This window comes from Gadus chalcogrammus, chromosome 15 (genome assembly GCF_026213295.1).
Source record: "Gadus chalcogrammus isolate NIFS_2021 chromosome 15, NIFS_Gcha_1.0, whole genome shotgun sequence".
NCBI classification, from domain to species: domain Eukaryota; kingdom Metazoa; phylum Chordata; class Actinopteri; order Gadiformes; family Gadidae; genus Gadus; species Gadus chalcogrammus.
In genome coordinates this window covers 25,043,738-25,068,840 of record NC_079426.1, presented here as the reverse complement: position 1 = coordinate 25,068,840, position 25,103 = coordinate 25,043,738, and the positions used below count along the sequence as shown (strand labels likewise).

The following is a 25,103-nucleotide window of genomic DNA, read 5'->3' as shown; positions in this document are numbered from 1 at the left end:
AAAAATACACAAATTCACAATATTCAGTGCCGAGCATACAGACATGATCGCCAATGGTTCCACAGTCTGGAAGAAAATCTAACCGAATTGCATAGAGGGTTGGCCAAAACTGCAATTAAGTTATTTTCGGACTCTGATGCCCTACACATAAATCCATACATCAGGCCACGTAGCAGAGCAGGTAGGGACCCCAACACTTACAAACATTTGGCTTGCGCTGGAGCTTCTTGGAGCTCTCAGCAGTAGCCTCATGCTATCATTATAGGCCACTGTAAGCTTTCTAATGCTGCCTTGTTTATAACGACACCACAGATGGGCAGTATACAGCGGCGTACAATACACTCGAAAGAGTGAGATTTACAGGTACAGAGCACATACTAAACCTACGGCAGAGCATGTTTGCTTGTGCATACAGCTTCTGACGCTGCCTATAGATATCCTTGTCATCAGACAGGTCATTTGACATAATATGGCCCAAGTATGTAATTTCACTGCACACACTGAGTGCAGTGCCAGACAGATAGAAGTCAGGGTTGACTGTCCGTCTCCTCTGCTTCTGACAATCATGATCTTACTCTTTTTTGCGTTGTATTTTATGTCAAAATCATCACCATACTGTGTGCATACTCTCAGAAGCTGTTGTAGACCAGCACTATATGGACTAAAGATGACCAGATCATCTGCGTACATAAGGTGATTAATGAGTGAGTCCCCAATCCTACAGCCTGTACCAGATGCATTTAAAATCAAAGACAAGTTTTTCATATACATATTAAAAAGAAAAGGAGACAAAATTCCGCCCTGGCGAACACCATTGGTAACATGGAAGGGATCAGATGTTACACTCCCCCATCTCACCCTCTTTGCCTGATGTGAGTACCAATAGACCAAGATTCTAATTAAAAAACCAGGGACCCCACTTTTAGACAATTTTAAAAACAATTTCCCATGATTAACACGATCAAATGCTTTAGAAGCATCAATAAAACACATGAACATTGTGGAATTTTGCCTATTATATTTATCTAAAATTTCCTTTAGTGCAAAAATACATAAATCAGTACCATGCTTTCTTTTAAAACCAAATTGGTGGTCAGTAGACAGGACATACCTCTCAAGTCTACTCAGTAGAACTGTCTCCATTACTTTGGACATGACACTGGCCAGAGCTAGAGATGTCCGATATTATCGGCCCGATATTAGCATAAAAATGTAATATCTGTCAATATCGGTATCGGATTTTTTTTGCCTTAAAACCGTTTTTTTTTTTTTTTTTTTTTTTTTTTTTAATAGCTCAAATAAATGTTTTCAAAATTGTGCAGTACAGTGCACATTGTAATTGACTCATATTTGTGCATTTATTCAATTAAGGTTATTGAGTTTTAGTTAAAGAAACATACTGCTATGTTGCACATAGTTGTTCAGGTACAATGTTTTATCATTTGTGAAGTCAAGTTTGCCCTATTTGTTGTGGGCATTGTCAAGATTATCTCAGGGAGAGTGTAATCCAAACTGTTGTCTGAGACAATTAAAAAAATAAAAAAAAACATGGCACTTTTCCCTTAAATTAAGTTGAAGTATTTTTCTTATTTTGCACAGACAATGTTAACATTTGGAAAGCCTTGTTGCATTCAAGAATGCATCCAGTGGGGCATCACAATAACATTAAGCATGTTGTGTTAATTCCACAACAGGAGATATGTAATGTTACCTAAATTAGGTTTGAGGAAAAATAACCCAAATATCGACATCGGTATCGGCTGATATCGGAATCGAAAATTTAGAGTTGGACAATATCGCATATCGGATATCGGCAAAAAAGCCAATATCGGACATCCCTAGCCAGAGCTATTGGCCTGTAATTATCAGAGCTGTTTAGCTTCCCCACTTTATCTTTTATCACTGGTACTAGCACAACAGAGAGCATAGAATCTGGTAACACTCCATGAACAAAAAGGCCTGTGTGAGATAGAACCACCAGAGGGTATAGTTTCTTACTGGCAAGTTTAACATGTTCAGCTGTAATATCATCCTGACCACAGGCCTTGTTATCTCTTAACTTCAATATAGCTTCATGGACTTCAGCAGCAGTGACAATAACATCATCATTAAAATCGACACTATCCACTACAAACATATTACCTTTTACACAGTTTAACAGTTCATAGTATTGTTTCCGCCATAACTGTGAAGTTTCATCAGGACCACTCACACCATCTATATTAGATGGAAGAGATTTTTTGCAATTATTAAGTTTTTATTTCATTCCAGAAATCATAAAAAAAAAAAATTGCAGCTTCCTTGCCAGTGAATCTGACCTCATCATGTTTTCTTTTTTTTTTTTTTTTTTTCTTTTTTTCTTTTGATGTAGCGAAGTGCATTTTTAAATCTAGCATTAGTGCATTTTTTATTTTCAAATAAAGGGGCATGCCTGCTTTTGCCAGACTCAGCCCATTCTTTAAAAGCATTTCGGGCCTCTGCATGGAGCTCTTCTACTTAGTCCTTCCAACCAGGCTTAGCATTGAAGACTTTACTCCTATGTTTATATAGTGACCTGCTCGAATTCTTAAGAGACTGTACAATTGCTTCATACAAAGAACATAACTGTTTACCATGTTGATCATCTTTACAGTTCATATCCCGACACCATAAGGCATCTCTTGGTACCTGAATATTACACAGCAAAGCATCAGTATCACTAACATATTTATTAAGATCTGTGCTAGACAGTTTCGTCCAATCTATTTTTCCTACATCAATGCCTTTATCCACAGGTAAATTGCCGGTGTTCAAGACCATGTGAAAGGGTATATGGTCCGAAGTAGCCAGATCATACTCAATCTTCATAATAGAAATGGAGTCATGGGCATCCACTGTACAAAGGCAGTGATCTAGCCACGAAGTAGAGTGCCAGGCCTCGCTGATATAGGTATAACTATCATTTGGCAATAGTAATTTACTTGATAAAATCAATCCACTGTCTGAACAAAACTGAGCCAAATGTTTACCAAATAAAGAGTTGGCATCAGTTACATCAGCATTCATGTCACCAATAACATATATGCAGGTAGAAGGATTGTCCTGAATAAAAGACATGATAAATGCCAATCTACTGATGTACTCATCCTCATTTTTCATGCACTCATATGGCGTATAGACATTTAAAATAATTATTTTCTTATCATTACAACACAGCTCAAGTCCAATAGCCCAGTCAACTCCCAGTCGTATAACATTAACCAACTGGTCATATTTTTTATTCCACATGGTGGCCACGCCCCCTGGGATCCTCCCCCGGACGACTTTAGCGCTCAAGTCAGTTGTTGATTCACCTGCCCCATGAAAGTCCCTATGTATAGAATTTAGTCCTCCCAGGTCTTGTTTAGCCAGGAACGTCTCGTGAACACACAAAATCTCACATCTCTCCATCAGTTTGTCCACAACAACACGGCGTGATTTATCAGTTTCACTGTGGCCAACACGCAGTCCACGCGCATTGTAAGATACGACACAGATGTTCATAGTAAGGTTCATTCATATCCCAGCAGCAGCTAATGCAGACCGGCTCTCGTGTTGAGCTACAGGTGTACCATGGCAAGACAGTTCCCTCCCCCCCTCACCAACCACCTTAGGTACACGGTGCCAGCCATACCTGCTGCGGGCCGACTCGATCTTTCGACACGTCACTGTTTTAGCCTCCAACTTCTCCGTTAAATAGTCACGTAGCGTGTCTGCATCCAGAGTGGGAGAAAACCTAGTGGCAAACACATTCACCAGCTTTGTTTTCACCACTCCAATGTTGCTCTCAGTGCCAGTTCCAATTATTCCATCATTCCTTTGCTCACGTTTAAAGTGAGCTGGCTTGTTGCAGGGTTTCGGTGGCACATTTGCTTTAAGGGACCCCAACTTTTTACGACCTTTTTTCACAGCAGCGCTCCACTGTGGGGACTGTGGTTGTGATCGTGGCGATGTGACTTCCACATCCAGTAGCTCCTGCTGTTGAGTAGAGCCCACCAGCCCCTTCCAGTCCACGCGTGAGGTGCTGGCGATCTCGCCGGTAGGCCTATTCAATCCCAGGAGACGCGACTTAACAGCTGGAGACGTTGTTGACTCCTCAGGGCGCACGGTGCCAGCAGTCCCAGGGTCGTAGTCCGATGTACGGTGCGTCTCCACCGCTGCCACACGGCGATCCATGGCCGCAACAATTGCCCCCAAGTTCTCACTCACATCAGCCTGAGTATCCAACGCCTTTCTCAGGCCAGAGACTTGTTGGCTCAGCTGCTCCACTCGGCTCAGCAGAGCCGAGGCGTCCATATTGCCGAACCCGACAGGTGGCAGTTCATCCAAGTAATGTGAAACAAAACGTGGAATATCTTCACCGCACTCATTAAGTAACTTCATGCAGGCCTTGATATTATTCGTGTCCTTCTGTGAGCCTTTGTGTGCGACACAGCGTTGCGTGGAATTCGGGCATAAATCAAACAGACGCTTGGACTCCTCAATCCACTCAGATGAAAAGTTGTTTGTTGTCAGCAAAACAATTTCATCATGGCTTAATGTTTTCATTTTAACCACAATAAAATTTAACAATTCATCTTCCACTATCACCTTCCCACAATCCGTTTTGTAGATTACAGGTTTTGTGCGAGGGCAAGCAGAGCCTCCACCAGCAGCACGCACATCCGCCGCCATTAAGATAAGCCTGATCCTATATTATAACTATAAAAAAGCATGGGGTTTATTTTAACACAAATACACCATTTCAAAATGTATAACCTTTTCTACTCTTTATGAACACCTACCTCGGACATGGCTCCACGCATCTGCCGGGGTCTTCCAAAACAAATACACATGGCTAGCATAGAAGTGGATGGGGATGGGTCGTCAACGAGTTGTTACGACAGTGTTGTAAAATATCTACTACAAAGCTGTAGGGGGAACTGTGTAGAGAAAAGTGTGAGCCCAAACCGAGAAAACAGTGAAGAAATGGCCGATCCTGCATTGTAGGCCTTTAACTAAGCGTGCATGTATACGGTCAATCGAATTTGGTTTTGCATTCTGCGAGTGTGTACGATTTTTTCCGTGGGCTGTGGGCCGTAAATATAAAGAGAGGTAGTCGTGGTCAGTGTTGGTCAAGTTACTTTTAAAAAGTAATTAGTAACAGTTACAAATTACTTCTCCCAAAAAGTAATTGAGTTAGTAACTCAGTTACCACATTGTAAAAATAATTAGCTACTCAGCAAAGCAACTGTGGCGTTATTTTTCATGTTCTATAACGCTGTTACGTTCTATAACATCTTTAACGTCAAAGATGTTTCTATTAACTGATAATAAAAACACTATATACAGCATTTTAGAACATTTGGTATTTATTTGAACTCAATAGATTGCAGCCTGCCATATGATGCATAGAATTAAAACATATACAAATAAATATTGAAAATAGAATTCAAGTGCAAATGTAAACTTGGGTAAAAAGAAACAAAGGAAAATCTGGCCATTAAGTAGTGCAATTCTCTGTACCTGTATACCATTGCACAATAAACAGAACACTATCCAACTCTTAAATATTCAGTAGAGTAACAAAATTAAATATTGAAAATTAAAATAATATTCACACACTTTGCATTCAAGTACAAAACCAAATACCCAAAAAAGTAAACTTGGGTAAAAAGATACAAAGGAAAATTTGATCTTTAGGTAGTGCAATTCTCTGTACCTGTATACCATTGCACAATAAACAGAACACTTTCCAACTCTTAAATATTCAGAACAGTAACAAAATGAATTGTTAAAAATAAATAATATTCAGCTATTCACACTTTGCAATCAAGTGCAAAACACACGAATGCAAACTTGGGTAAAAATAAACGAAGGATGATCTGGCCATTAAGTAGTGCAAATCTCTGTACCTGTATATCATTGCACAATAAACAGAGCACTATCCATTGAACGTTGTTCATTCTCAGTGAAAATGATCAATGCATTAATCTATCTATACTGAAATACTCCTCATCTAACGATTAAACCAGTGGTTGTAACGTAGGAGGTGAAGCTTTTCAAATCTTTTGTCTGACAGTCTGTTCTTCTTCGGAGAGAAAACAAGTTTGCCCAGGCTGAACAGTCTCTCAACAGGTGCACTAGATGGAGTAGCAGCATTGTAACGTAGTGAAATTTTCTTGATGAGAGAAAAAGTTTTTTGCTGAAGATCTAATATAGTCTGCCACCTGGTTTTCTGCTGAAGAGGAGGTGTCCTCCTCATCCTCCTAAAAAGCAAAGAAATCGCTCTTTGGTTGAATCTGTGTGATGTGAAGATGTGCTGCTGGTACCTGGCTGTGGTTCTTCGTGGACAATTTTACGGCACTCAGCCAGCAAACTTGCCTTACGCCTCGTGCCCACTGCACCGTCAGTCAACGGACGTGGGAAGGCGTGGCTGACGGATGGGGGAGTAGTCTTTGCAGAGGCATCCGTCAGCCAATCAAATCGCTTCGCCGGGTTCTTCCCGCTTCTTCCTGCTTGTTGCGAGGCAAGATGAACCGCTTTCCCGCTTTCCAGTATCGTCAGAGCCCGAGTCGCGTCACAGTGCTTAAATTTGCATACGCGATCTGATTGGATGACGGAACCGTCGCTGCCGAAAAAGTTGAACATTTTTCAACTTTCTGACGGTGGCGAACGCTCCAACTGAACGGACGGATCCACAATGCATTGCGCGTCCGTCCCCATTCAAAGTCAATGGGCAACGGACAACTAACGGAGGTAGTGGGCACGGGGCGTTAGCCTTATCCTTTAACTCCTGTGACCGCAGCCAGCGAAGTTGAATTTTGAAAGAGTTACGGCAGCAAGCATCGCCTCTTCATTTCCCAGGACATCAGCAAATCTGGTTTGGATAGCCTGAAATTATAAAAAATAATCACATTAAATGTATGTATCCACACTAGGGATGTGTCGGTCGTGACTGATTCGTTACAACGAACGAATCCCGAACGTGAATGACAAGAACTGGTTCCCCAAAACAAGAAGAACTGGTTCTTTGATTCTTTTTTTTTAACATCAACCAAACATATGGTCACGTAAATAAAATATACAAACGAACAGAGCTCCGTCTCCCCGCGACTTATATTGATTGAGTCTACAACTTCCTCAAAGATTCAGCCAATGAGAGGTAGCAATGGTGTTGGAATGGCACCTGGGTAAACCAATGACAAGGCGGTACCGTCGAATATGCGCGCTTTCTCTCTCTGACGTATCTTGGGTCATACCATTCGACTCATATATCCCCCTACATTTTTTCGAAAATAGACTTGACCTCCATCTGTTTATTGGATAAACGCATTTCCCAATCCCAGGAGTCTTTGCTCCATTCTACGTCAATTTAAGAACAAACAAAGAAATTAAACTGCAGTTCGTATTTTTTTATTTATGACCATGCAAGTTCTGTAATGCCTGAACAATGAAGAATTAAATGTAAAGTAAAATAAAATTATAAATGTAAAACCATGAATGAAATATAGAGAGTAAGCAAGTGGTATAAATATTGGTGGGACGTTCGACCTACTATATAGCAGGCATCTCCAAACGGCGGACTGCGGTCTCAACGGTCCTATCCGGACCCATGACCAATTACAAAAAAAATAAAAATTATAAAAAAAAGTTTTTTTTAAGATGTAATCTGACGTAACGAACGAATCAAAACGAACGAATCAAATAAACGAATCGTTATAGTGAACTGAACTGAAAGAACTAGTTCCCGGAAAAGAATCATTTTGCCCATCCCTAATCCACACCCACAGTGTTATTATCATCATTATAATTAGTAGTATTTATTATTATGAGTAGTACAGCAATGTTCACTTAATAAATAATAAAGTTTTCAATTCATGGGTTCTTACTTTGACTATGGCGTCAGGAAGGTCCCTCAGTATTTGCAGGCCACTTTTAAGGGCTTCTGTCTTCAGCATTAATGTCTCCATCGTTGGTAGGAGTGTACCATGAAAACAGTTGTCTTCTCCCTGAAGTATATCTAAAGCAACTGTAAGGGGCTTCATCGCAGTACAGTGCTCCTTTAAAAACGGGTGTTCCCTTTCTGTTATCGCTGTTAGTCCTAATTTGGAGAAGATGGTGTTAAGGTCTGCCATGGATATTCCACAGATTTGAGCCAGGGCATCATAGAAGGAATTCCATCGTGTTGTACAAGGTACAAGCAGCTTTTTTGACACCAACTCATCAACTGTTTCAGTAGCCAAAGATGATCGACTAGTCTTGTTCCATAGGGCAGTACATTTGGCAGTAAACGGCCTTTGTTGCAGGTTGCGACAGCAGCCATTTGTCAACATCTGTTCATGAAATCAAGTTTAGTGTGTGTGATGCACATCTCTTGTGGGGGGGGCAAAGTGATCACAACATCAGCATCATCAGCAGTTGCATGTAGAGCATCATTAATGTCTGTAAATGTCACCTCATCTTCATCGTCTTCAGAATCAATCTCAAGTGGCTGGTACCTCTTAAATCAGGGGTCTCAAACTCGCGGCCCGGGAGCCAATTGAGGCCCGCGGGATGATATTTTGTGGCCCCCTACTTGACATCAAAGTTTAGTGTTAGTGCGTTGTTGTCAAACGCACATTTTTGCTGAGTGGCTTGCCACGCTTTTTTATCACTTGTGATAGGGTGACCAGATGGCCCGGTTTTGCCAGGACAGTCCCAATTTTGAGTTGCGTGTCCTGAGTCCTGACAAAAGCCAAAGGACGCTAAAATGTTCCGGTTTCCAGCAACCGCTATGAAATGTCCTGTGTTTTCGGCGATTATATAGCCAACGTAATTATAGCCCGATCATTAACTTAGATTGGGTCAGTTGTGGTCCTTTCTTTTTGTGGAATACTTGATGCGGCCCAGCCTAACCCAGACTCTACCTCCAGCGGCCCCTAGGTACGTTGAGTTTGAGACCCCTGTCTTAAATCCTCATCCTCCTCATCGTCATCCGCTTATCCGGGGTCGGGTCGCGGGGGGAGCAGCTCAAGCAGGGGGCCCCAGACTTCCCTTTCCCGGGCCACATTGACCAGCTCTGACGGGGGGATCCCGAGGCGTTCCCAGGCCAGTGTTGAGATATAATCTCTCCACCTAGTCCTGGGTCTTCCCCGAGGTCTCCTCCCCACTGGACGTGCCTGAAACACCTCCCAAGGAAGGCGCCCAGTGGGCATCCTTACCAGATGCCCGAACCACCTCAGCTGACTCCTTTCTAAGTAAAGGAGCAGCGGCTCTAATCCGAGTTCCTCGCGGATGGCTGAGCTTCTCACCCTATCCCTAAGGGAGACGCCAGCCACCCTTCTGAGAAAACTCATCTCGGCCGCTTGTACCCGCGACCTCGTCCTTTCGGTCATCACCCAGCCCTCATGACCATAGGTGAGGATAGGAACGAAGATCGACCGGTAGATCGAGAGCTTTGCCTTGCGGCTCAGCTCTCTTTTCGTTACAACGGTGCGGTAAAGCGAACGCAATACCGCCCCCGCTGCTGATTCTCCGGCCAATCTCACGCTCCATAGTACCCTCACTCGTGAAAAAGACCCCGAGGTACTTGAACTCCTTCACTTGGGCTAAGGACTCATTTCCTACCCGGAGTAAGCAATCCATCGGTTTCCTGCTAAGAGTCATGGCCTCAGATTTAGCGGTGCTGATCCTCATCCCAGCCGCTTCACACTCGGCCGCCAGCCGATCCAGTGAGTGCTGAAGGTCACAGGCCGATGATCCAATGAGGACCACATCATCTGCAAAAAGCAGTGACGAGATCCTCAGACCACCGAACTGCAACCCCTCCCCACCACGACTACGCCTCGATATCCTGTCCATGTATATCACAAACAGGATTGGTGACAAGGCGCAGCCCTGGCGGAGACCAGCACCCACTGAGAACGAAACTGACTGGCTGCCGAGAACACGAACACAGCCCTCGCTTTGGGAGTACAAAGATTGGATGGCCCTGAGGATAGACCCCCTTACCCCATACTCCCGCAGCACCTCCCACAGTTTCTCCCGGGGGACCCGGTCATACGCCTTCTCCAGATCCACAAAACACATGTAGACCGGATGGGCATACTCCCAGGCCCCCTCCAGGATCCTTGCGAGAGTGAAGAGCTGGTCCGTAGTTCCACGTCCGGGGCGAAAACCGCATTGTTCCTCTTCAATCTGAGGTTCGACGATCGGCCGAACCCTCCTTTCCAGCACCTTGGAGTAGACTTTACCAGGGAGGCTGAGAAGTGTGATACCCCGGTAATTGGCACACACTCTCTGGTCCCCCTTTTTGAACAGGGGAACCACCACCCCGGTTTGCCACTCCTTTGGCACTGTACCCGACTCCCACGCGATGTTGAATAGGCGTGTCAACTAGGGGTGTAACGATATGACATTTTTAGTACGATACGATACGATATCAAAATTAGTATCGCGATATCACGATACGATATTAACTTTTAGCTGTCAATTAGATTAAAATAAGACAGAAAAATGTATTTGCTCTGAAGAAAATATTTATTAACAACTTAACAACTTAAACATTTAACAACATTAAGAATAATTATTCAAACAACTAATTACCAAAAAAGATACTGTTTCTCTACTGCTTTTTTACCTGAGAAAAATTAAAGCAGTAACTGAAGTGACACTCACTCTAGTCTGCCCTCAGCTTAAAGCCCACTGCTCTCTTTCCCTCTGAACTACTGACACTGTAAAGTATCTGGCCAGTCATGTATTTATTAAAGTTAAACGTCCAATTAATTGATTACTCTGAGGAGTCTTTGGACAGGTTGTTGTGCAGGAAGGACAGCATGTTTACATTTGAAACTGTGAGTCCGGACCTTTGGGGAGAGAGAATGTGCCCACTTGTGCTGAATGCCCTCTCAGATGGCACGCTTGTTGCAGGGATACAGAAGAACCTTTTCACCACATTAGCTAGGAGTGGAAGCTGCCGTTGGTTGTAGTTCCACCACTGCAAGGGATCAGCAGCTTCGTCGATGGATGGCATGGACAAGTACAGGGTTATTTCATTCCTCAGCGTCTGGTCAGGTGTCATGGGTCCCCTCTCATCGATGTTGTCATCCTGTCTAGCTCTAATGGACTTTATGTGCTTCAGGATCCCAGACAAGGTTTTCTTGGAGCCTCTTCCCTCACCGTTTATAGCTCCTTCTGATTGTGCTGCTGGAGCAAGCAAGCAAAGCAAGAAAGATTAATTTATACAGCAGCAGCACATTTTCACATATTGAATGCAATAAAAGTGCTTTACATAAAAGCAGCAAAGATACAATGTGGTACATACAAGATGTTGTAGGAGGCAGCAGAACAGATGTTTCTTCTGTCCCTGGAGGTGCAGCTGTTGGAGGAAGAAGCTTCATGGCTTCTCCAATGCAGGCCTTCTTTGTTTCATCAATGTTGGCACAGAAGCTTTCCTTAAATCTGGGATCTAAGAAACAGCACATTTCCATCATTTGTTTTGCCTTCTCTGAGTACCTTGCCTCCAAGTTGCCTCTAATTGCCTGCTTCATTGCCTTGGTGTCAGCTGAATCTGCACCATCAATGAGAAGGATCTCGCCAATGATGTGCTCCATTATTGGTTTCACAGCTGACATGGTGACCCTTGTCTCCGAGGCAAGGGCATCTGTGAAATCGTTAAGGGGGGAGAGGAGCTGCCTAAGATTCTCCAAAGTGGTGATGTGGTGTTCCTTTGACATCAGAGCCCATGAGCTCCGGTCGTCAGCTAAAACACTGCTAACAGGTTGCTGCTGCTCCAAGAATCGGGATACCATTTTGAAGGTGGAACCCCACCTGGTTACCACATCATGTATGAGGGCATGGTTTGGGAGCTCCAGGTCATTTTGCTTATTTTTGAGTGCGCGTTTCTTCTTCCAGCTTCGTGAAAAGGCTTCCACCAGGTGCCTGCATGCCTTGACTGCCAGTTGTACTTTCTGTATGCCCAAGGCTTTTGAGATCGCTAAATTTAGATTGTGCCCAAAACACCCTAACCACACCCAAGGATGTTGGTCATCTTCAAATGCCTTCCTCATGTTGGAGGCATTATCTGTTGTGAAACAGACAATCTTCTCTCTCGGTATTTTCCAAGCCTGGAGAATACTGTATAATTTTCCAAGCCTGTAGAATACTGATAATTTCTAAAATGTGGGCGTGGGTGTGGTCTTCCGGGAAATACATTGTTTCCAAGCAGTGGGACATCAGCTTCCAATCCGGGGAGATGTAGTGGATGGTTAAACTGATGTAGGGTTCACCTCCACCACTGCTGCTCGTCCACAGGTCTGTGGTTGCTGAAAACCACTCTCCCTCAGACACCTTTTTCTGAATACTCGCACGCACCTTTTCAAACATCCGGGGAATCTCTGATTCAGAAAAGTAAACCCGAGATGGTAGCTTGTAGCGTGGGGCCGTCTTCTCCATCAAATGCTTGAATCCAGGCTTTTCAACCATTTGGAAAGGCATCATGTCCTTTGCAATAAAAAATGCCACTGCTTCATCCAATTCCTTTGCCTCTTTTGATTTGGGAGCATATTTTGCTCCCTTGGCAAAGGATTCTTTTATATTTGGTTGGCTGCTTGATGGCGCACTTGAAGGACTTGCTTTCTCCTAATAGAAACACAAAACAGAAGCCCATATTACAGATACAATTTCAACAAGGTACACACAACTTGGTTATGCAACTTAATTTAGGCACTTTTAGGTCTGTCATTTTAAAATTATCTTTAAAATTAAAATCACTTAACAATAGTGTGATCGTTTTCAATGTATCTATGTTGGCCTATTACCCTATCAAATCTATTTTATTTAACACTGTTTAATCTTAATACATTCTGACTTAATGAAATAAAAAAAGGATTACGATATTTTTATTTGTTAATTATTATTAAAAAAAAATAATGCAAGTCTGTCCCAAAATGTATGTTTTTACAGCGCACTCTTCTCACGCCTCCCTCCCTCCCTCTCACTATCGGAGGTGGGCAACGTCACCTAAGTGTGACCTAGTAATGATTCCATACTTCTGCGCAACATGCCGGTAGTACACAAGCTAACGTAAAGTTATGGTGAACATATTAAGGATCATTGGACATATTTATATAATCTGTCATGGATGTTTGCCAACCTTACCGTGGTTTTGATGATTTTGGCATGGTCTTGTGGATGTTTCTCACGGAGATGATATGCCATGTTGGACGTGTTTGCCGCTTTGCAATGCACTTTCCTCTTGCAGCGTTTGCAAGTCGGCATTCCATCTTCAAGAATTTTGCCGTCTTCATCCTTTGGATAGCCGAAAAATTCCCACACTGCCGACCTGGTTCGTTTTGGTGGCCTAAATAGCGGAGAGGCGTCTTGTTCGCCTGAATTCATAATCACTGACCCGTGATGAACCACTTTCTGCTCCAACAGGTAATTTACTTTCAATCGCTATTCTTCTCTTTTAAATTCTGCTAGCGTTTTCTCTGCGACTGTTTGAATAATGTTGTTGTAACGGACAGTGCAAAACTGAGCTGGTTAGTGTTTAAAAACAAAGGTCCACGTGAGAGGGGACTGTTGATTTTCAAATTAGGCGTCATATTTCAGTGGTGTTGTGTCAATGCTTTATTATTTTGTGTGGTGTGGGCTGCCTGGGCATACAGTGTTAAGTTGATTGGAACATTTTAATGACAATGTCGCTCACCAGACTCCCCACAATATCAGTGCGCATTTACCATGCACTCTCGCAGCTATACCGCGACACGGTATTACATGAAACAACGTACGGTTGACATTCGTGGCCTTTTCATATCGCGATATACCGTTTTACGGTATATCGTTACACCCCTAGTGTCAACCATGACAGCCCCTCAACACCCAGAGCCTTTAGCATTTCTGGCTCTGGATCTCATCAATCCCTGGGGCTTTGCCACTGCGGAGATGTTTGACTACCTCAGTGACCTCCACCAGGGAAATTGACGACGAAACACCATCAACCTCGAGCTCTGCCTCCAACATAGAGGGCGTGTTATTCGGATTCAGGAGTTCCTCAAAGTGTTCCTTCGAACGTCCGACGACCTCCTCAGTTGAGGTCAACAGAGTCCCATCCTTACTGTACACAGCTTGGATGGTTCCCCGTTTCCCCCTCCTGAGGTGCCGGATAGTCTTCCAGAAACACTTTGGTGCCGACCGAAAGTCCTTCTCCATGGCCTCTCCGAACTTCTCCCACACCCGCTGCTTAGCCTCCGACACGGCAGCCGCTGCAGCCCTTCGAGCCTGTCGGTACCCTGCAACCGAGTCAGGAGTCCTCCAGGATATCATATCCCGGAAGGCCTCCTTCTTCAGTCGGACGGCTTCCCTGACCACCGGTGTCCACCACGGTGTCCGAGGGTTACCGCCCCTTGAGGAGCCTAAGACCCTGAGGCCACAGCTAGCCACCGCAGCTTCAGCAATGGAGGCTTTGAACACCGCCCACTCCGGCTCAATGCCCCCAACCTCCACAGGAATGCCAGAAAAGCTCCGCCGGAGGTGTGAGTTGAAGATACCTAGGACGGGGGCCTCCTCCAGCCGTTCCCAGTTCACCCGCACTACTCGTTTGGGCTTACCAGGTCTATCCGGAAATTTCCCCCATTCCCTGATCCAACTCACAACCAGATGGTGGTCGGTTGACAGTTCCGCCCCTCTCTTTACCCGAGTGTCCAAAACATGCGGCCTCAGATCAGATGACACGATCACGAAATCGATCATCGATCTTCGGCCTAGGGTACTCTGGTACCAGGTACACTTATGAGCACCCTTATGTTCGAACATGGTGTTTGTTATGGATAATCCATGACTAGCACAGAAGTCCAATAACAAACGACCGCTCGGGTTTAGATCAGGGAGGCCGTTCCTCCCCACCACGCCTCTCCAGGTGTCTCCATCGTTGCCCACGTGGGCGTTGAAGTCTCCCAGCAGAACTACGGAGTCCCCTACTGGAGCCCCATACAGGACTCCATTCAGGGTCTCCAAGAAGGCCGAGTACTCTGAGCTGCTGTTTGGTGCATACGCACAAACAACAGTCAGAGTTTTCCCCCCTACAACCCTTAGGCGCAGGGAGGCGACCCTCTCGTCTACCGGGGTAAACTCCAACACCGCGGCGCTCAGCCGGGGATTTATGAGTATCCCCACACCCGCCCGGCGCCTCACGCCCTCGGCAACTCCGGAGAAGAATAGAGTCCAACCATTATCCAGGAGTACGGTACCAGAGCTGAGACTGTGCGTGGAGGTAAGCCCCACCAGATCTAACTGATAGCGCTCCACCTCCCTCACAAGCTCCGGTTCCTTTCCCCACAGCGAGGTGACGTTCCACGTCCCCAGAGCCAGCTTCTGCCGCCCGGGTCTGGTCCGTCGAGACCCCTGACCTTCGCTGCCACCCATGTGGCTGCGCACCCGACCCCAACGGGTCTTCCCACAGGTGGTGGGCCCATGGGATGAAGAGAGGGGGGGTGCCACGTAGTTTGTTCGGGCTGTGCCCGACCGGGCTCCGTGGCAAACCCGGCCACCAGGCGCTCGCCATCGAGCCCTCCGTCTGGGCCTGGCTCCAGACGGGGGCCCCGGGCTTCCTCCGGGCCGGGTCACATCTCCTCTTTTTTCGTTCTTCATTGGAGTTTTTTTAACCATTCTTAGTCTGGCCCCTCCCCTGAGACCACTCTGCCATGAGAGACCCTACCAGGAGCACACAGCTCTCAGGTTCACAGGGACACGCAAACCTCTCCACCACGATAAGGTGACGGTTCCAGGAGAGGTCTTAAATGCTTTAACGAAATTAGAGCCATTATCAGTCACTGTTGATGTGATTTTGTGTGTTATCCCATATGTTGAGTGTATATTGTCAAGCTCAACTGCAATGGCGTCATGAGTATGATGCCCCTTAAACCGTCTGCAGGCAAGAGCTGCTTTCTCTCTTTCCATGTTATTTGGATTGATCCAATGTGCTGTCACACCCATGTAACTTTTATTGTGGGCAGTCCAGATGTCTGCTGTAGTTGAAATGTACTCTCATTCCTCCAATGACTTTTTGAGCTCAATATTGAGCGCAAAAGTGTTTCGGCATGGGGCAACCCCCTGTCCTCCTCCTCGTATTGGTATTTTAGAAAGGATAGCTCTGAATGACTTAGACTCCACAGAGGACAGGGGTAGCATGTTTCCAACAACATACCTTGCAATCAGTGTGTTCAGCTTGGCCTTGGTCATCTGATGCTGACCCGAAAAATCGAGCGTTGTTTAAGAGTGTCTCCGTTTCCTTCTCTGGAGCTCACGCTAGCTGCATTTGGGCTTGGGGTTGGGTTAGCAGCTGCATCAGCAACAAGTGTCATATTCGCATGGGTTAATGTAAGGTGCTTTATTCGATTTGAGTTACTTGAGGCAGACGTGGTTAAAGTTTTTTTCCCTGGGCATAGCGTGCATGATACATACACAATTCCTGCCTTTAATTTCCCTGAGTGAGAAGTAGTGCTAGTACTTCCAGTTAGAGAACGCTACGTTTGAATTTCCCTGGCTCGTCGCCATTGTCGCTTTCTTGAGCTGTAGTCAGAGCGTGCAGTGAGACAGCGCAGCTTGTGTGTAATATGACACCGCATGCTTCATTCAACCAAATTGTGGTAACGCGCCACTTTACATTATCAGTAACGATAACGGCGTTGCAACGATGAGAAAAGTAATTAATTAGATTACTCCGTTACTGAAAAAGAACGCTGTTAGTAACGCCGTTATGCTTAAACGCGTTACTCCTAACACTGGTCGTGGTGTTGTCGCCATGAACCTATTAAAGAAAGGACAGCAGACTAAAACATGGCTGCCCATTCATTCCTATGGCTGTTTCTCAAAGTGAAGGCTGCACCCTTGCTAGAACACTTCCTTGCTAGTCGCGTCCTATGGAGATGAGGCTAGAGTGCTGCTTAGCGTTTGTAGCGTTCAGAGTTTGGAACGACTTGCTTATGTGGAAACGCTTCCGCTTTTTAATACTGCTCCAGTGGTAAATATTTTTACCCCGCAGCGTGTAGACTCAAAGGATTGTGGGTATTTTGGCTCGTTGAGGATCCATCGATGCATCCTGGAAAAATTTAGGAATTCTCAAGAATAAAGGGCGCGAAAATGGCGCGGATTTCCGAGTGTTCGACAGTGCTTGTCGGCGTTCTATGACGTAGCATCTAGGGCTGCAACAAAGAATCGATAAAATCGATTACTAGAAGCGTTGGCAACGAATTTGGCCATTGATTCGTTGAGTCGCGCGAATAATACGGCACTCGCAGGCGCGACACAGCCAGCCGCTGACAGGTTGGTTCATGGTTCATGCACGCCCACAGCGAGCTTTAGTGTGAGCGATCATAGCTTTTTAGTCGTATTTTAATTTTGGTCGTATTTTAACACTGGACTGTAGGCCTACAAAAAAGTGTTCAACAAACTCCTTCAACTCAGTATCCGTCTAGTCCAACCAAAAACTCTGTCAGCAGCTGCTGCTGCAGTGTGCAGACGGGCTCGGAGTCAGCACAGCGTGAATCAAGTAATTTAAAGCAGCGGTAGTAATCACACAACCGGACGGTGTAGAAGGTCCCGTCAGCTAAAAATAGTAATCCGGTTTTTAAATCCAAGTTAAAATCGGCAGGATATAGAGCTAGTTAGCTTAAAAAAAAGTAGCAAACAGTGTCAAATGTGATGTGTTCAGGTCGGCTCAGTAATATGATTGATGTGTTCAAATGCAACACAAAACAAAAAAGAAAATAGATTTTGGCAAACTCGTTTGCCAGCAATATAAAATAGATAGTAAAGATGGAATTATGATCTGTTTAACATCCTATCTTGAGCTATGATCATCTTATCAGCAGTTAAAGCAATAATACAAGTTATATTTCAACAACATAATAGAAAAGTAACAATAGTGGTATCAATAAAGACTTGGATCGTTAAGGAGTCTCAAATGGTATCGATATCAATAAAAATTAACGATCTGTCATCTGAGAGAAATTAGGATGATTTAATTTATTTTTAACCGTTAGTCTTTACCAGTTAAAGATCTTATCGGTTAACCGGTTAACCATGGACATCCCTTATATACTGTGTGTTACTTAGTTAGTTAGTTAGGCCTTTGTATTCCTTTCGGAACCTGTCTTGTGCCTTCCTCTCCGGCTGTTTCCACGTCAGTCCCTTCTTTTTCACATCTAGCTCTGTGCTCCTTCTCCAGGTGTTTTTGGGCCTCCCTCTGCTCCGTTTGCCTTGTGGATTCCATGTTGATGCCTTTTTGGTTATTGCTGTTTTGCCTTTTCGTAGTGTGTGTGACCTATCCAGCTCCACTTTCTCCTTATCAGCTGTATCTCTATTGGCTCTTGATTGGTGCGTTCCCACAGGTTGGTGTTACTGATACGGTTTGGCCAGAAGATCCTGAGGATGTGTCTAAGGATGTGTTGATGAAAGTCTGCAGTTTATTGGTGATGGTATTGGTGGTCTTCCAGGTTTCTGATCCATACAGCAGTACAGATTTGACGTTGGAGTTGAAGATTTTGAGCTTAGTATTGAGTGAGATGTTTTTATTTTTCCAGATCTTATTTAATATGTTGAATGTTGTTCTTGCTTTCCCTATTCTTGACTTCACATCTTCCTCCGTCCCACCGTCCACAGCTATCACACTTCCCAGATATGTAAATTTGATGACCTCTTCCAGTGTTCGGTCCCCGATGTTTATAGGACTTATGCTTTTGTTGTCCGCATTATTTTGGTTTTTGCTCTGTTTATTTTAAGCCCCAGTCCTGTTGCTGTTGTTTCTAGCAGTTGGGATTTCTCTCGCATCTGCTGGTGGCTATGTGAGAGTAGTGTAATGTCATCTGCAAAGTCGAGGTCCTCTAGCTGTTCTGTCAGACTCCATTGGATGCCAGTATTTTTATTGTGGGTAGTTTGATTCATGGTCCAGTCAGGCAGTCCTGTTTCACCCCGGTGAGCACTGTGAATGTTTCTTGTGCCTGTCCCTGGTGGAGCACTTGGCATTGCATGTCCTGGTATGTGTTCTTGATGATGTTTATGTATTTGGGGGGGATTCCGTAGTGTGCCATTAAATTCCATAGCCGCTTTCGGTCTACACTGTCAAATGCCTTTTCAAAGTCAATGAAATTGACGTAAACAGGTGTGTTCCATTCTATAGATTGTTCAATGATGATCCTGATGTTAGGGCTGGGCGATATGGCCTAAAAAAAAAAATCCCTGATTTTTTCACAAATCAGATTTCCCGATTTAAATCGATCTACATAAAAAGGCATTATGGCAGTCCCTGCCATTGTAAACAGTGTAACCTGTAACATAGCATAAAATGTAAAATATATAAAATAAAATATTTCTGTAAACATAAAATATTACTAATGATAAGAGGTAGTTCTGATAAAGTGCCAACATAACATTCAAACTTTCAACATGTGTTCATAAACATAGTGTTTTGCAAACGTTAATTACCTTTAAAAAAGGTTAATAAACATAGTTGAAATGTACTCTGAGAGAAATTAGGATGATTTAATTTATTTTTAACCGTTAGTCTTTACCAGTTAAAGATCTTATCGGTTAACCGGTTAACCATGGACATCCCTTATATACTGTGTGTTACTTAGTTAGTTAGTTAGGCCTTTGTATTCCTTTCGGAACCTGTCTTGTGCCTTCCTCTCCGGCTGTTTCCACGTCAGTCCCTTCTTTTTCACATCTAGCTCTGTGCTCCTTCTCCAGGTGTTTTTGGGCCTCCCTCTGCTCCGTTTGCCTTGTGGATTCCATGTTGATGCCTTTTTGGTTATTGCTGTTTTGCCTTTTCGTAGTGTGTGTGACCTATCCAGCTCCACTTTCTCCTTATCAGCTGTATCTCTATTGGCTCTTGATTGGTGCGTTCCCACAGGTTGGTGTTACTGATACGGTTTGGCCAGAAGATCCTGAGGATGTGTCTAAGGATGTGTTGATGAAAGTCTGCAGTTTATTGGTGATGGTATTGGTGGTCTTCCAGGTTTCTGATCCATACAGCAGTACAGATTTGACGTTGGAGTTGAAGATTTTGAGCTTAGTATTGAGTGAGATGTTTTTATTTTTCCAGATCTTATTTAATATGTTGAATGTTGTTCTTGCTTTCCCTATTCTTGACTTCACATCTTCCTCCGTCCCACCGTCCACAGCTATCACACTTCCCAGATATGTAAATTTGATGACCTCTTCCAGTGTTCGGTCCCCGATGTTTATAGGACTTATGCTTTTGTTGTCCGCATTATTTTGGTTTTTGCTCTGTTTATTTTAAGCCCCAGTCCTGTTGCTGTTGTTTCTAGCAGTTGGGATTTCTCTCGCATCTGCTGGTGGCTATGTGAGAGTAGTGTAATGTCATCTGCAAAGTCGAGGTCCTCTAGCTGTTCTGTCAGACTCCATTGGATGCCAGTATTTTTATTGTGGGTAGTTTGATTCATGGCCCAGTCAGGCAGTCCTGTTTCACCCCGGTGAGCACTGTGAATGTTTCTTGTGCCTGTCCCTGGTGGAGCACTTGGCATTGCATGTCCTGGTATGTGTTCTTGATGATGTTTATGTATTTGGGGGGGATTCCGTAGTGTGCCATTAAATTCCATAGCCGCTTTCGGTCTACACTGTCAAATGCCTTTTCAAAGTCAATGAAATTGACGTAAACAGGTGTGTTCCATTCTATAGATTGTTCAATGATGATCCTGATGTTAGGGCTGGGCGATATGGCCTAAAAAAAAAAAATCCCTGATTTTTTCACAAATCAGATTTCCCGATTTAAATCGATCTACATAAAAAGGCATTATGGCAGTCCCTGCCATTGTAAACAGTGTAACCTGTAACATAGCATAAAATGTAAAATATATAAAATAAAATATTTCTGTAAACATAAAATATTACTAATGATAAGAGGTAGTTCTGATAAAGTGCCAACATAACATTCAAACTTTCAACATGTGTTCATAAACATAGTGTTTTGCAAACGTTAATTACCTTTAAAAAAGGTTAATAAACATAACGCACGCTCATAAACATAACTAAAAATAAACAAAACCCTAATTTCTTCCCAAAATAATAACAATAATAATATCAAAAAACAATCATGTTATAACTTAACCAACCAGTCTACGGATTTTTGTTCAGAAAGATGAGCATGTTGACATGCTCTGGGGTCAGACGCGACCGCAGCCTGGTGACCGTCAGCAGGCTCGGACTGGTAATCTGTGATACCGGGCATTTGCCAGAAGGGCCGGTCCACATTTCGGCGTGCGAGGGCCGGCCCTCCTTCAATCATACCGGCCCCATACTGATTATACGACCGCCTTACTTACCTGCCAATATGGATAACTCAAAGAGCCCAAGAAAGAACCTAACGTCAAATTGTTGCAATGGTGCATCCAGTATATATAGCACTTCCTTGTCATGCACATCTATGTGACGGTTGGTATATGGTATAATTTTCTATTTCTTCAAACTGTAAAATCCTGTTTCTTCAAACTGTACAATCATTGCAACAAACTAAATTAAAATAAAACTAAAATGCTTTCTTTAAACTAAACTACGATTTTCTTCTTATATTTGGCGAATTTATGTTCGAATATTTTGCAAAAATATGTTGCGGTGCACGATGGGATTATAAATCTAACAGCGAACGTTAACGGTCCATGGATGCTGCGGATGTTGCTTCGCTTATATTTTAATTTCAGTGGATGGGCTAAAAATCATGGAAAGAGTTGGCAAAAAGAAGAAAGGGGGAGCGGAGAAGATTCGGGACAAAAGGCAGAAATCTCTACAAGCTGAGGCGTCTGGATGTTTTAAAATAGATCGCTTGTTTGATGTGGCCAGTGCTTCAACCGTTGCTGCTAGTGCCCCCGACGTCCCTGCTGCTACAACCTAACATAATCCATTGCTTGCTAGCAGGACTGTCCGGGTATGTTAAACCGTGTGGATTAATGTGGAATAATTGCAACTTGCAAGAAGCCCCGCGATCAAGACAGCGTCAAGGTAGGCCGTTTGGTTTTTAATTGTGCCCACCGCGACATGTTGAATTTGGCTCACAGGTCTTTCTTAAAGGGGTAGTTCGGAATTTTGGACATAGGGCCTGATTCCGAAGTGAGCATTGGTATTCTATATCACTGGAGACATTTCATTCAGTCCTTCTAGTTGCAGAGTTCGCTCGTGCTAGGCTAGCGCACGTCAACGGGCAATGCTAGCCTGCTATTAAAAACAGTCTTACCCACTCCACAGTACACCCGTGGTAAATCAATTATAACGCCAGACTATAGATTGAAATGTCTGTGTTGATAGAATAATGTTAGAAATAAAACTAACCTTGCATCGCATGAATCATCGAGGGACTACTTTCTCAGCAGAAGCGGAATTCTACTATGCGCTGGTTAGGTTTGTAACCGAATCACGACAGAAGAACGTAAACAGAGAAGCGTGGGACAGAAGCGCAATTGAACGACTAGGCAACATGATGGTTCAGTGTGCTTTTAGAAATTGTAGAAATAAACTGTACAGATGGGCACCACAAAGTTTCCACCAATTTCCAGTGCGAGATCCAGAAAGGACTCAACTGTGGCTTGTTGCTGCTGGCTTTGACATCAAAACACCGGCTCGTACATGTACGGTTCGTTGGATACAACAAATTCCTCATAATCGTCTTCAAAAGCAGATGCATCGCTAACTCCTCCAAACGTGGCCATATCTTGTTAATTTAATACGCTTGTAGAATTCCTTCGTTCACTGTACTCTGCGTTTGTAGCAATGACAGCGGCAGGTAACCTAGGTATCAGTCCGCCGCTGCCGTAGCCTCCGTACAGGAATCTAAACACTGCTGCTGAGACCCCGCAATTCCCTCAAAATGCAATGCAATGCAAGGTTGGTTTTATTTCTAACATTATTCTATAAACAGACATTTAGATTCATAGTCTGTCGTTATAATTGATTTACCTCGGGTGTACTGTGGAGTGGGTAAGACTGTTTTTAATAGCAGGCTAGCATTGCCCGTTGACGTGCGCTAGCCTAGCAAGAGCGAACTCTGCAACTAGAAGGACTGAATGAAATGTGTTGAAAACTGTCTCCAGTGATATAGAATACCAATGCTCACTTCGGAATCAGGCCCTATCATGGACATAATAAAGGATGGACCACGGACTGGAAAATGGCCGCCCATTCATTCCTATGCAAACTGCTCAGTGGCGCATGGTAACATACAGGAGCGATTTGCTTCCGCGTTATGTGGCCAGGACACGTGACCTAGTCCGTGACGTACCGGATGCAGAGATCTTCTTCTTCTTCTAGTTTAGTGGTGGATCATAGTTTTTCCCCATATACCGCGACCTACTGGACTACTACACAGGAGTTTGTGACAAGGACGTTGGCAAATCATACTTTAAATCATACAAATAAATTCAAAGAAAAAACCAAACTAACGAAACAAAATAAACAAAATAAAACAAACTAACAAAAGAAATGAATAAAAAAAATATATATATATATACTTAAGGTTAAATTCTTCTAATTAGGTTAGTATCTTTTATCTAATTTATCAGCAATTTCATTGCCATATATACCATGGTGGGCTGGAATCCAACAGAACTGAATAACTAAACCAAGGCTTATAATATTTAAAAGAAGATGCTTTACCTCTATCACCAAATCTTCACGCATTGAATTATTTGTTATAAAACTTAGTATCTACAACCCATCTAAGAGCGGTTATTATTGATAGCTGATAACCAAGGTACACACTGTAATACTATAATCAAGAGGACATACAGGCAGTTCAAATAAAAAAGAGATAGAACTTTATTGATCTGGAAAACTTCATAGATATGTAAGATTGCTCCATATAATACCATAGTAACATAGTAAACGTATGTAGGCCTAAAAAATTCAGTTCAATGTTATTGCTTAAGAAACAGATTCCTTCCAACTAACTATTTTACGAAGAATGCAATCAATAATTTATATAAAAGTAAATGTTTACATATCGACCAGCAACGAAGTTGGAGTAGCCTACCCAAATATTGAATTGTAATACACCAACATTGTCAACTGTCATACATAGCTAACCATAACCCTGTCATACATAGCTAAACAAGCAAATGAAAATGAAATACCTACCAACGCAACTGAAATGTTAATATTAGACAATTAACAATATTATGAAAATTACGTAGGTCTCCCATAATCATTCAGGTAATCAATACGTCCGTGCCTGTTACAGCTATTTCAATGATGTGTGTTATATATCCGTGTTCAACGCCATTCATGTTAAGTAAAAGGACAAATCTCAGACTTCGGAAGTTAATGGAGTTAATGGAAGTTAATTCGGAATTTAATTTAATTCGGAAGTTAATGGAGCCGTGCACTTCAAAATAGGTCCATAGCAAGGAGCCGTTTGTTTCAGTACGGCTCCTTTCAGCTGCCCACCCAACATCAACTGCTAATAAAACGCTTGAGGAGGCGTTTTGAAAAGAAAAAACTTACATTTTTTTAGAACAGGGTAGAAAGATAATTATGAGCCTTTGATTGATATCCAGACATTTTTTGCGGAGACACAATCCTGTTCCCCACTTGTATTGGAGTGGACGGCGATATCTACTTCTGGGCCACATGAAATGACGGACCCCCGTCCACTCCCAGCTAAAACAGCTGCAATACCAGGCTTGGCCTCTGAGCACGGGTGGATTGCGGAAGTATATGCCTGTCCTGGGGGCCTGGGCCCTATGTCCAAAATTCCGAACTACCCCTTTAAGTAGGTTCGCTGAAGTTGGTTCGGCTCATTTGCACTAAAGGGGGGGGGGGTCGGTCGGTCGGTCCATAAGGGGCCGGTGTAGATGGAAAAATGCCAGGGCCGAAAATCGTTCCCAGTCCGACCCTGACCGTCAGTCCAGCCGCCGAAAACACCCACTCTGAGGGGACCGACATTGCCGTGATGCACAAATACCTCCTCACTTCGCCGTGGCCTCGTCCGCTTCATGATTACATCGCCTTGTTCCAATACTATCCGTACTATCCTTACTAGTCTAAGTTTGAGTACGTAGGGCGTTCCGATTCAGATCGGGCGAAAATAAGTGTACTGAAAACGGTCAAATCGCGAAGTG

At 43.6% G+C, this 25,103-nt stretch overlaps 1 protein-coding gene and 1 pseudogene across 1 annotated transcript in view; one reads left to right on the top strand and one right to left on the bottom strand.

The window, feature by feature from the left end:
* The window catches only part of mcm8 (minichromosome maintenance 8 homologous recombination repair factor), a 66,613-nt gene that overhangs the window by 7,246 nt on the left and 34,264 nt on the right, over positions 1–25,103 (top strand). The gene's annotated exons all lie outside the window — the stretch shown is intronic.
* Positions 19,858–21,294, bottom strand: LOC130404235 (uncharacterized; annotated as a pseudogene).